This window comes from Castor canadensis, chromosome 8 (assembly GCF_047511655.1).
Source record: "Castor canadensis chromosome 8, mCasCan1.hap1v2, whole genome shotgun sequence".
Classification (NCBI taxonomy): Eukaryota; Metazoa; Chordata; class Mammalia; order Rodentia; family Castoridae; genus Castor; species Castor canadensis.
In genome coordinates this window covers 30,143,154-30,157,448 of record NC_133393.1, presented here as the reverse complement: position 1 = coordinate 30,157,448, position 14,295 = coordinate 30,143,154, and the positions used below count along the sequence as shown (strand labels likewise).

General features: G+C 35.4%; 1 pseudogene; it reads right to left on the bottom strand.

The window, feature by feature from the left end:
- Positions 1-11,162: 11,162 nt before the first annotated feature.
- On the bottom strand, positions 11,163-11,803 carry LOC109702918 (acyl carrier protein, mitochondrial pseudogene; annotated as a pseudogene).
- Positions 11,804-14,295: the final 2,492 nt, after the last annotated feature.

The following is a 14,295-nucleotide window of genomic DNA, read 5'->3' as shown; positions in this document are numbered from 1 at the left end:
GATACCCTTAACAACAATGCCAATCACATCGAATGAAGATCACAAGATGGAGACTGGACAAACAGGTGTGGATTATATTTGTGGGATTTGGACTCCAGATGTAAATTTGGGAATCAATTTGATGTAGGTAGTGATTAAGATTTATAGCATGGATCAGATTGCCTAGGAGGACACTATAGCATAAAAGGGAAAGCCTACAAGAATGCTAATGTTTAATGGTTGGCTGGAGGGTGATTAGAGAAGGAAGGAAGGAAAGAAGGAAGGAAGGAAGGAAGGAAGGAAGGAAGGAAGGAAGGAAGGAAGGAAAACCAAGAAAGAGAAGGAAAGAGAGAATGTTTCAAAAAATCAAATAATCACTATGATGTTAAATCGTCAGAGATCTGGCCAGATGAAGAGAAAGCAGAATGAGAAGAAAGCAGTCCACTACTGAGAAGTCTGGGTGCAAAGGAAGGAAAGAGACAAAAAAAGAGCTGCAGAAGGGTACCGGATCAAGAAGAGTTTAAACAAACATATTTAAAATCTGTGAGAAAGAACTAGTTGAGAGAGATAAGATGCATATGCTAGTTAAGAGAGAATAAAATTAAAATATGAATGGAAAGTTCCTGAGAAAGTTGGAGGGAGGAACACTGTTACCTAAAGCCCAACTAGGAGGATCATGAGAAACAGAGTGAGTGAAGATAGCTCCTGCCTTTTGACCAAGAAACAGTCCAAGATCATGTTCATGGATGCTAGGAGAGATCCAAGGAGAGTTTTATTTCATATAACCTTCCTCCTTCTTAGAAGTGTGGCTGGGCACTGGCAGTATGTAGGGTAAGACAAAGGTCTGTAGTGTTCTTATCAGATAAGGGGAGAGTGATCTGGCAGAGATGCCCTGCAAGTTGCCAGGTAAAGTTCTTGCTTCCCACAGAGTACCTTGAATAACTCACATTGTTCCTCCACTGCTTCATTTGTGAAAGTTTCCTCTACCCAACTTGAACGTAAACTCATAAAGTTCGGGAACCATGACACATACATTATTTGGTAACATTATAAACACAAGCATGGTATCATACACACAGTAATTGCCAAAAAATGGTTTTTGAATCACTGTATGAATCAATGAGTGGAACAGTTCTGGGGTGATATGAGAAAAAAAATGTATGAGAAAAAGGACCCTATTTCTACTTAAATTCTTTTTCTATTTTTCCAACTTTTTATATCCTCTGTTTTCAAAGCATAGACTCATCTAAAACTATGGATTCTTTTGCTTACTTCATCTGTTGTTCAGACATCAAGAGGTTAGTCTGCTCCATTTCATTTCTCTGGCAATTACAGAACTGACCCAAGGTTTTGTCAGTAGCAATTAAGGTATTGCCCACTAGGGCACAGGGTCTCTTGCTTATTTCAGTTACTTCACATTTTCATCTCCTTTCCTTCCCTGAACCCCCTTTAGATTTTCTAATTGGTCACCTTTTGATGTTTTGAAAACAAGTTTTATTTCTGTCTGAGCCCACCAAAAAGGGAGCCAGCTTTGTACATTTTTCTCCAAAATGGGCCACCTGAAAGTATAGAAATTATCTAAAATTTTTTTCCACTGACCCACACATCTACAATAAGGAGAAATAAAGACAAAAATTGTGAAAAAAAGTCACAAAGTCTTGTTTATTGGGTTATTTAACAATCATTCATAAGGCAACATACAGAGAGGAAGACAGGCATAAATAAATCCACCTTTAAAATTCAGACATGTAACTTACAATAAAACAATACATGTTCCAAAACAGAGCACATAGAGTGAGAGTGAATGTGTTGACACTGGCCCCTAGGGATCCAATTGCCACCTTCTTCCTGATGTGGTTCCCTCTTCCTTTCAATAGGGAGGTTGGCCTCAGGTTCTTCACCTGTTCAGTTTTGCACTAAATTTTGTAGAGAAAGACAAAAAGTACATTCAATATCATTGGTGAGTCCTTGTAACTAGAGGACATAAGAATGAATGATTTAGATTAGTATATTTTTCTCAAGTCATCTTCCTTGCCCAGCAGTAAGTTATCCTAGGCATTTTTTTACCCTTCTCTTCTACTAATGTAACAACAAATATTACTATCTGGTACAAGTTTGTCAGCCTTCCTTTTCCATATTCTCAAAAGTCTACACATAAAAGGTCTGAACAATTAATTCCAACATGTTGCTAGGTTCAGGCACATGGTAGGAAACTATTCATACTTTGTATATATGCTGTATCTTGTAAACAGAGTGAACAACAACCAAAACCTATATACCTGTGGAGTTTGGCACTTTGGTAGTTTGATATTGCTGCTCTCCCAAATAAGAATAAATTTTATTCCTAGCAATAACAGGCACATGTTTTGTACTGTTACCAAATTCCCAAGGCTTGTAAACTATTTTGTTAGTAAGAAAATGAAAATAAGACTTCCACTTGTGGTCTTGCACCAAGGACACACTCAGGGCCTGCACAGAAGCATTGCTTGTCCTTTCTAAGAACAGTTGCTCTAACCTGTGGTAACTGGGACAGTAGTGCTCTCTGGCAAACCAGACTAAGATAGGCAGGTATCCAGATTAGCTCCCCTTATGTTATATTTCTTCTCCAAACCCTTAAAAGGGATGTGGTCATAATGCCAAAACAGAATGTCAACACTCAGTCCAACCTGGTTAACATTGAGGAAGACACACACTACCCTTCTTTTGTATTAAAATATTCAGTCTTTTTTTAGTATTTGAAATTTTACATGTCAATCATATAGACAGAGATTTTCTGGGTTTCTCCATGGAAACAGCTATTTACATTGCCTAATAACTATCCAGAAGCACCTGAGAAGTGTTTCTATATGTTAGCTGGATATAGCATTCCTTAAGTGTAGGTGATCATCAAGCATTATATCCAAGAGGGGAAAATACTACCCAACAAGTATTTGATCAGTTGCTAAAGAAAATTAGATATCTCTCACCAAAATTGTCACACAGTCCATCTTAAGAAAAGTATCTTCTCTTTTGGGGTTCTATCTATATATGAAAAATCCTTTATATGATGAATAATTTTATAACAGGATATACAGTGATGTTACACTGAAGACTTTGGTACAGGTGGTAAGATACAATGGATCTAAGATTCCAAAATGAATTGTAAGGATAACCTTAGAGATATTGTTCAGAATGTGACCAAGAACAAGTCATATGGCTCTAAAACACTTTAGGAAAAGTGAGTCCTTAAGAGAGTGGAGATGGAGAAAGGCTTTGCAAGTATTTTAAAATATGTGTGTTTTTTCTCTAAAGTCAGGAAGAAGATAAAGATGCCCCACTCAATCTTGGGTGTGGTGGTGCACTCATGTTACACATGTAATGCCAGTACCAGGAAAGCAGAGGCAGGAGGATCACAAATTAGAAGCCAGCCTTGACTACATAGTGATACATTGTCTCAATGAAAAACAAAAATAAAATAATTAACAAAACAAGGAAAGAAAGAAAAATGAAGATGTCCATTCTTGCCACTTTCATTCAATATTATACTAAAGGCTCTAAGCAGGGCAATTAGATAAGAAAAATAAATAAGGGGCATCCAGATTAGAAACAGAACTAAGACTGTCTCTATTCATAGACAACAATATCTTTTATACAGAAATCTTAATTAACCCACTAAAAAACTACTAGAACTAATAAACAAGTTTAACAAAGCTGCAGACACAAAATCAATATATGAAAACCAATTGTATTTCTACATTATTGCAGTGAGCAATAAAAAATTAAAGTCAGAAAATAAGTCCATTTAAAATAGCATAAAAAGAATAAGATAATTAAAATATAATTTCTTTCTCTACAGATTTATCTATTCTGAATATTTCGTAAAATGAAATCATATGTCTTTTGTGGCTGGTCTCTTCTACTTGATGTGTTTTCAAAGTTCATCCATGTTGTAGCATACTTTATTCTTTTTTGTGACTGACTATTATTAATTTCAATGGGAAAAAGAATAACTCTTTGGAGGAAAATCCATGCAGACTGAGGAACAATTGCAGAATTAAGAAGACTAAAGAAATATGACAAATAAATGCCACATTAAATCCAGATCTGAATCCTTTTGCCAAAAAGAACATTACTGATATGATTGTTGAAATGTGAATAGAGACAGAGAATATGCTAGCAACTTAAACGACAAAGGAAGAAAAGGTATTTGTACTTTTCTTGTAACTTTTCTGTAATCTTGAGGTTTTTTTCAAATTGGACAAATAGTGGAGATAGGAGATATAAACAGAATTACATTTTAATTATAGACCTTTAATCATGTTTGTTCATCTCATTGACTTTGATTTTAGTAATAACCTACCCAGGTATTTGGTGAGCATCTGATATAGTACCCCAATAGACTAATAAGACCTAGCACCATGGTCTAGAAGAAGCTCGTATTCCTGTTTATTTCTGCTCACATTATTCATTTAGGGAATTTAGCCCTCAGAAAGCTTTGTTTCCTTCACAGTAATATTATTGATAAATTCTTATTAGCCAAAGAGCTTCACAACCTAGAAAATTACACTTCTTATTTCATCTTTGATACTAAAAAGCTAAATATGCTTGGCTGCCATATCAATCTTATTCCAGTTTTCCTTATAATACTAACATTATCTTTTCTCTAAAAGGGCTTAATGTCAGTAGCATAAGATGGGTTTCAATATTTAAAAAGTAGTATATCAATAAATCATAGAAGAGAAAAATATACAACCATCTCAATGGAAGCGTCTACAGGAGTTAAAAATATATCACTGGAGCATTTTGCCTATTTAAGTTAAAGGCATTTGAAAAACAGTAGGTGCAAAAAAATGCTCTGAACTTGCTGTTTCTTAAGAACAGAAGACAAAATTCCCATGTGAAAGCTATCTTCATTCTTATCATCAAAGAAGAGAAAGTTGAACCTAAAAGAATTGTGTTCAAACAAGCCTTGGTATAAACCAATCTTCCTAGCTACTTCATCCAATTAACTACCTAGCCCAAGTCCTTTTTTCCTCGTCACACTTTAAATTTACTACTCTATGTTCACTCAGTATAAAAGTAACTGACTGTAAATGCTTCTTGGGCTCTTCAATTTTTAAAAATAAAGAATCCTATGCCACAGAAAATTTGTGTCATGCTTTTTTTCCTGATAATCTATTTCAAGACACTAAGGATGGAGACAAGAATTTTTTCTACCTCACCACTACAAATGCACATAACAAAATTCAATTTCCATTCTTGGTTTTTAAATTTTCAAGCTTGAAAGAACAGAAAGGCAATTCATATTTACCTACATTAAACCAACAACGTATTAAGAGTAAAATAGGAGGCTATGTAACAAAAGCCATAAAGAATAAAGGAATCCTCACATTGCCCCATTATTTAGGCTTTTTCTAGAAATTGTATTTAGGAAAATAGGCAAGAAAAAAATGAAAAGAAAGGTATAAATATTAATAGAGAAGAGATAAAGTCATTATTATTTGCAGGTGATATTCATGTACCTGAAAGACCAAGAATCAATTCCCAAATTATACTTAAAAACATAGTATAGCTGTAGTTACATTTTTCAGCTAAAAAATTGAATACAGTCAAACAGTATCTTTTCTACATTCCAACCCACACCTGTAAGAAAATGTAATGAATAAAAATCATATTCAAAAAATAAAAAATAACCTTAAATTGTATAAGAAACACACTGAACATATAGGAAGCAAACTGTGGCACTCAACTGAGTAAAACTGAAACCCAAGTTATGGCAGTGGTAGTTTTATTATGCTTTTATAGTATAATTATATTTTTATTGCTATCAATTTCTCCCAAATAAATTTAGTGCAATTTCATGGAACTTAAAAAAAAACAACTACAAAAGTCTTTTTACTTTCCTGGAGAAATAAACAACAGATACTAGAAAATGAAAATGATAAGTTGTTAAATTCAAAATAAATCAACTTATTATATAATAATTAGATTAGAAATAACCACTTATTATATAACAGGTCCCAGTGGCAGAAAATCAAGTAAATATTAGCTCAGAAATAAGCACGCATATAGAGGTCATGTTGGTGTAAAAGAGACACAAAAGTGAATTATTTTTAAAAGAATGGTTTCAGTAAAAAATCACTTTGAAAACAATTCCAAATACCTGCTGAAGCTATCCCATGAAACTGAGGGAAAACCTGAACAAACCTTTTAGACCCACTTGTTTTTTGTCACTTTCCTTTAGTTGACTTCAAAAATCACTAAATTTTGGAGGTCAGAAAGCTGAGCAATGTGCTATAGTCTATCACTAGCTTTGCTGTAGATAAGACCTGACTTGTAGGTTATGATGATAATGGTTGTCCAGGTTACTTTTCAGGGACTTGTAGGTCATTTTTGTCAAAACCACAGATTCTTCATTTGTACCTAATGCAGGTGTCCGATTGGGGACCTTTTGACATGGGGAGATCCAAAACCTCAGATCATTCTACCACTGTCATTTTTTTGAACACACATTCCATGAAGAGCCACGAAGTTTGATTACAAATGCGGATCACTGATTACTTCACCTCCAATCACCTGCCCCATGCCTTAAATCACTCTGCTTCTTTCTCCTATAAATATCTCCAAATCCTATCCTTGCTCTAGAAGGTGGATTTGAAACTTGGATCTCCCCCTCCATGCTTAGCTGCAGGTAAATACTTTCTCTTTTGCAAAACCCATTGTTTCAGTGATTGCCATACTGTGTGGCCAGCAAAATGGTCCTGGTTTGGTAACACAATAAAAATCTATAAATGAACCAATGACACTGAAAAGAAACCATGAATAATCTAGAAGGAAATATCTATATATGAACCCACTTTCTTTCTCTCCTTTTCTGTTCTGTGTGAACTCACATCTCCTATGTGGTTTGGTTGACAAAGCCAGTTTTAAAAGCATACAGGAAATTAAACTGTCCTGGGTTTCTTTCCTGCCTATAGGTCATGTGACTAAAATGCATCAGAGTGAGAGGTTTGTGAAGTGAGAAAGCCCATTCATAGGTATAGCAAGGACTCTTTCCTGTCATTCATATGTGGCTTCATGGAATGTCAAAATGGTACAGTCTATTTGTCTTTGCATAACTAAACACATTCACCTAAGCTACTAATGATAACATCCATTTGTATCAATATATCACACATGAAAATTTAATACTTCAAGAACACATAATTATACTATTTAATTTCTATAACTTCTAATCAAATTTTTATATCTTCATCATATGTTATCAAACAACCTTACATATTCTGATAACACAAGCAACAAATTCTCACAATATTTCTGTGAAGAAAGTTGATTTCATGCCCCTACCCACCAACAATGATATAGACAACCACACACCCTGAGGTGACACGCTGAGCAATCAGTATAATGTATATACTATAATTTTGTCTTGACCTCTCAGTGCACCAGCTGCCAAAGCCTCCTTCTTACTTGGTATATCAGAGAAGTTTCATACCTTCTAGAACTTTCTCCTTCCCAGCAAAATTTCTACCTGAAGGTCCTACTCCTCTGGCTTTCCTTCTACCTTACTGGACACTTCCTTGTCTCCTTTTGTTTACACCTTCTCTATCAGGTCTCTAAATGTTAGTGTGTCCTAGGGCTGTATAACTGGTTCTGCCTTTTTATGTGCATGTTTTTTCCCTAGTGTATTCTAACTACATGTTCATAATCTCAAAATGTTTATTTCCTATTCTCCTGAGATTCCTATTTAGCATCTTTAATTCAATGTGTACAAAACCCCGTTCCTGACTTCCAGTCTCAGTAATGAACACCCCTTTGTTGCTAAAGCCAAAATCTAGGTAACATCCTTGATTCTTATCTTCCAAAATCTCCCTGCTTTGTCCACCCAGCTTCAATTCCAGAGTGCCTCTGAGTCTGGCTTCTTCTCCCCATCTCTTCTGCCTCCAATCCTTGTCTACAACACCAGCATCTCTCAGTTGAACTTTGGAAACAGCCTTGATCCTGGTCTCTCTGCCTCTGCTCTTGTCTTCCTTGAGTCCTTTCTCTAAGGGTAGCTAGAAGATTTTTATAAAGCATTAATCAGATAAATCACTCCTTTCCTTGAAAGGAACCAATATCTTTGGTTGTAAACACTATTGAATTAAACCAAACTCTTACCTTATCCTGCAAGCCCTACAAGATCTGGTCCTTAACCACTTCTGATCTTTCTCTTTTCACTTACTAGATACTGTCCATTATCCTCCCCCAATTGACATAATGGGCTCACTGCTGCCTTGGATTACTTTCTTTGGTTATTTTTAAAGTTTAGAACACTCCCTGATTTTTATGTTGTTATTCTCCTCATCTCTGAATTCTCAACACAAACGTCCCCTCTTTAGCTCTGGCCAAAGAAACTCTCCTGAATACTATCATGTTACTATATTTTGTGTTCTTCATAGTATACCAGTGCCTAGAATTACCTTAACTTTTTAAGTATATTCATCATCCTCCACACCAAAATATGTGTCTCTTTTAGTGACAGAATACCTGAAGAGGTTGCTCATTGCTCTATCCCCATAAAAGTGCTTAAAAATATTTAATTATTAACTGATTAAATAGTAGGATCCAGAGATTCATAATTTGGAGTGTGTAAAATTACATAGGAAAAAAAAACCCTACATCTTTATTTCCCTAACCTCTTACTGAAATTTAACATTTTCTTCCATTACAAGCATAAGCAACAAACCACAGTATTGGCAGTACCAATGACTAATACTGACAGAAATTATGGCTATTTTCTTGTGACATTATAATTACTACCAATACCTCAAAATATATTGTTTTCTTCAACACTATTTTGAAATTAGTATATTAATAAGAAGCATATATTAATAAATGTGTGATTTTAGTATCTTGATAACTCTTTTAATATTAGTCTTTTAAAATCCTCTGCATTATTATTTATTATTTTTATTATTTTGGCAGTACTGTGGTTTGAACTTAGGGCCCTATACTTGCTAGGCAGGCTCTCTACCACTTGAGCTACTCTACCAGCCTAATTAATGTTTTTTGTTTTTTTGGTGGGGCTAAGGTTTGAACTAGGACGTCACACTTGCAAAGTAGGCATTTTAACACTTGAACACACTTCCAGTCACTCTGCTTTATTTTGAGCCGACCAAAACCAAACAAACAAAAAAGAGTTTGAGGGGCATGCTATAAAAGAGCTTGTACAGACTGTATACATGCCAGTTTTATACAGCATTATCTCTGTAATCCACTGAAATCAACAGAAAGAAAGAAAGAAAGAAAGAGGAAACTATGAAAACTAAGGAACTACCTCATATCAAAAACCATTGAGTGTCACCAGACTGAAGCCTGAAATTACTGATGGCTTTTTGTTTTCTCAGTTATGCTGCTTGCTTGCAAAATTTAAAGTCTGGATGCTGATAACCACATGCTCCCAACTGCTTACTACTGAGTTATTGCATATTCCTAAGTGCCAGGGAAATCCCAAACCAGCTGTATATGGTTCAGAGCCCCTCTTGGCATTCCAGAAAGACCTTGGGCTCCTTATACTCTCATTGCAATGGTCAAAAACACATCCACTGGTGCCATGATAGATTCAATTATACCCAAATTAAGGAAGAAAAGAATTAACAACATGATTCATAAATAATCTTTTCAGTGAAAAGCTCTGATGACAGCATGCATACAACAATCCTTCATAACCCAGTCCTGGTAAACATCCAAACCCCGTATCTATTCCTGGAGGAGATGCCTATAACCTCCCCCTTCTCCATTCATTGACCATTGAATAAAATTTCCCACCTGCTCTTATAACTGTTTGGTTATTTGCCAACTGTATTGAACAGGAAAAGAACATGCAGATTTGGTAACATGGGCTTATTTGCAAAATTCAAAACACCACAGTACATCCTCTGGGCTACATGAAATTTCTACAAAGATCTCTAAGAGTTTCAGATTTAACATGGTCCCCTCCTGCCCTCCAAACCTGCATTTCTTATTGCTCCCCATTTCAAGGATTCATTCTCAACTCTTTCTTTTCTGCATCACCAGCTTCAAAAACTGTCCTGAATCTGAACACATCTCACCTTTAGCATTGTGTATCTTGTCTTTCTGTAGCACAGTCTTGAATCTCTGCTTTAGCAAATATAAGGTAGAAAATTAAGCCTATCACACTAATGCCTGCCATCAGGAAGAAGATTTTACACTAAGATCAGTGTGGATCCGGAGAGATTAAAATGCAAAGTAATTTTAAATTAATGATCTTGTTTCTGTATTTCATAACATTTAAAATACAGTATTAAAAATATTGTAGACTCAACACAGGTCACTTAAACATGAAAAAATACTCATAAATAGCCAAGAAAGTTACCATTTCAGCTCTACATAAATTGCTTTTATCTTTCATATATATCATCTAAAATTCCATTTTCATCAAATACTAATATACAAGTTTCTTACTATTCTGATGTATTGTTTCAAAACTTTCTGCATATTTTCAGGGTATCTTAAGTAGTCAACATTGTATTATCATATAAGTACATACAGATAGGTAGGTGGAAAGAAAGTGTGTTTTTGCATGGTAATTGGCAAATTTAACCTACTTCCACCTAATACTGTAGTTATTATTTTGTTAAATAGACTCCCATGTTACATTATATTTTCCACTGTTCTAATATCAAGTACAGCAAATATTTCAGCTTTTCTTCTTCAAGAACCTCTTGTAACCAAGAGGATTGGTCGACCCTTGTGAACACATACCAAGTGTATAAAGACCTTTACATTTTCCACAGAAATAATCTTGGGTTTTGCCTGAAATAGCACTGAATCAGCAGGTCATTCAGGAGTATTGGAAGACATTTTACAATTTTGACACCTTTAATATAAAAACTAGCATATCCCTCTATTTATTTAGATTTTCTTTAATTTCTCTCAAAACTCTTTCTTATGGTTTTCTTTATAGACATACAAATAATTCATTAAATTTATTCCAAGATGTATGATTCTTATAATAGGGCTACAACTCATATACTTTGTAAAAATTCATTTCCACACTCTTTATTCAGGTATTTAGAAAATAATTCATATGTATATATTTATACTGTATCTGACATCATGCTAAAAACTACTTATTAATTCTAATCATTTATCTGATTACTTTTGAATACCATTTAGAAAAAAGTGCTAATTATATTTGCATCTTTTTTTTTTTTTTGGTTTTATAGATTTATTTTCAAAGGGCAAAGCAAACTATTTAAATACAAGTCCAGCGGAGTGGCTGTCAAATCCCCCACGTCCGGGCACACTCTCCCTTGCAGATGCTCACTGCTATCATCTGAGTCCTCTCTGATATTTTATTCATATACATCCTTCTTGTCTGCAATGTAATCTACAATTTCTTGTGGACACATTAACTTTTCTGCATCTATATCAGGAATTTCAAACCCAAATTCATCTTCCATGGCCATGATAATCTCCACTTGGTCCAAACTGTCTAAGCCCAGGTCTTTCATAAAATGGGAATTTACCGAGAGCTTTTCTGGGTCAATCTTGTCGTAGAGTTTCAAAACGTACAGAACTCGGTCCTTGATTCCCTCTAATGTCAAAGGGGGCAGGTCACTGTACTGACGACACAACTGTGTAATACTCCCTGGAACCTGTGCGAACGGCGAGGCCGGTTGTGTTGCCCCGGCCCTCCTCCGAGTGCCCACGGGACACAAGGCAGTGCTGAGCGGCCGGGCTAGGGCCAGCGTGGGGACCCGCGGCAGCGGCGCGAAGGCCGCGGGCAAGCCGCGGACACAGGCGGAAAGGACACGAGCCGCCATGGCTACGCCGACCCAAGATGCACCTGCATCTTTTTTGTTTGTATTTTCATATACATGTTCCTTAGTTCACTTACTAGGACACAGTATAAAGTATAATCTGAACAATGACAGCTACATCTTTTTCTTGTTCACAGTCTCAAAAGGAAAGTGTTCTATGTTGTGTTGAATAATATTGCATTGTATTGATAATGTATCATGTTCGCTGCAGGAATTTTGTAGCTACTTTTATATTCTGTCAAGGGATAGACAATTTCCATTTAGCCTCATTTCTTTGATAAAGTCCTATTTTGCCCTACCCTGCGCTCTGTACTCTAACTTTTGTCCCCTTCCTTCTCTGAAGTTATGAAAATCTCTTTCAACTTCTTCACTTCTCAGCTGTCAAGTCCAGAAAGAAAGACACTTCATAGGGAAAATAACTCACACAACAGAATGTCTGTGACCTCATTTTTTAAAGTTCTCTGGTCTCATAAATTCTCACTACATTATTACACTTCTGATAGCTTCAAATATAAATACAAAACATTTGTGTATATAGATAATAAACCCAATTTTCCATCTGTTCTCAGTTGGTTGGGAGAATTGAGCCAATCACTGAGCTTGGTAATATCAGTAAGTGAACGCCCATCCTGTATTTTTTTATTTTCAAATATGTGGATCTTTATACATATCTTTTTTGCCTTCGATTTATCTCATAATTTAGTTTTGATTAGAGAGCATATTATGTGCAATTTAAGTTCTCTTACAATTACTAAAATTTACTGAATGGTATGGTATTTGGTCAGTTTTTATAAATTCCAAAGCTGTAATTTCCCATTACAGGACATTTCTTGAGACAATTTGAAGGTGATGGCATCTTTACCTAAATGTGATTTTCTTTGCTTCTTCAAGGCTCAACGGGGGAGACTAGCACTCCTGAAGCACTTTAAGCTTGGTATGGTCTGTCCACCCAAATAACTCAAAGCAGACCATTTGAGGGTTAGTATATTTCTGTTCACCTTTATTCTCTGGGTGTAGCACTTGAAGGGTTTCAGTCTAAAACATTTTAGTTTATCAGAGCCTGTACACTTAGCAGTCTCTGGATTGCAACCAAAAAAACTCAGAAGAAAAAAAAACCTCAGCAGAAAAATAACTTCTGCTTTTTTGCTTGAATCTCTGAGTTCCTAGCTTTTCCAAGTTTTTGCCTGGTGCTGACTTCTATTTCTTTAGTTTGCTAAAGCTTTATAGATGACCCATTTTCTATTTTTTTCAGCCTTTTAAATTGTCTATCTTAAGAGAATTGGCCCAGATTGCTTACTTTCCCCTTAATGAAGGCAGAAGCCTCACTAGATCTCTTTTTAGCTGTATTAAATCTGAAACTTTTAATTTCAATTTTGTATTTCTAATTGCCAAAGGTTAAATTTGATTCTTTGTCATTTCTCATATTTCTTTTTTATATTTTTCAACCTCCTCTTTTATCTCTTTAAACATATGCATAAATTGCTAATATCTCTGAGGTTTTTATTCTGTGGGGTTTTTTTTTTCATTTCTTTTAGCTCTTTCACATGACATCTTATTTTTTCATGTCTTTTGTGATTTTTTGATTATGAAATCACATTTACTGAAACTTCATGCAGAAGGAAATTCTGGAGCATGTGATTAGGATGTTTCTCTGGAAAAACTTCAGTTGTCTCTGTTGGGCATCTATGAAGTCCTTGAACTATAATTCTTGGTTTGTGGCATTTAGGACAAACAGTGTTAGAATTTGGACTTCAAACCCTTGTGAAAATCGGTTTATTGTTTCAAGTGCTCAGAGGAGTCCTTAGTTTTTCTAAACTAAGCTAAATCAAAGGCAGACAATATTTTTACTGGGCAGAGATAACTTTGGAGAGTTCTAGAGCTGCATTTCTTCCTCCTTTTGGTAGTTACAAATTATCTAAGCTAGCAAATTTTGGAACTCGCTCAGCATATTCAAGGGCGCTCAATGGAAGAACAGGATGTAGCAGGGTCTATGCCCAGAGAAAGAAAACACCCTGGTCTCCTTGAGTTTCCCCTTTCTTATAAGGACACTTCTCTAGTTAGGGAGCTTCCACAGTTCTAGTAACATTTTTTGACTTTCTGATATCATAAGTATGTAGAGCAGGATTGTGGAAGACTCCTCTCTATTGGAAATTTGGCCATGATGAACACAGACTCATTTCTCTCTGGCCCAAGATGTGGGATAAGGACCATTAAAAAGAATTCCCTGAATGCTACTACTCCTCAGCTTGCTAACTTTCCTCTAAGCAAACCAATCTTATAGATGCGCCACATGGTCCTAGTCGTATGAGGATACAGTACAGTCTTTTATCATTGCACACTTATACCAGCATGTCCATTCTGTATCTTTTCTCTTGAGTACTTTTAAGATACTATCTCTTATCTTCTGTTTGTTCATTTTACATGAAGATATAGATCATGCAGGATGGGTGATGATCCAAGACAACCATGATCATATACTTCTCTGGAATCAAGCTTTTCCTTTATATATAAT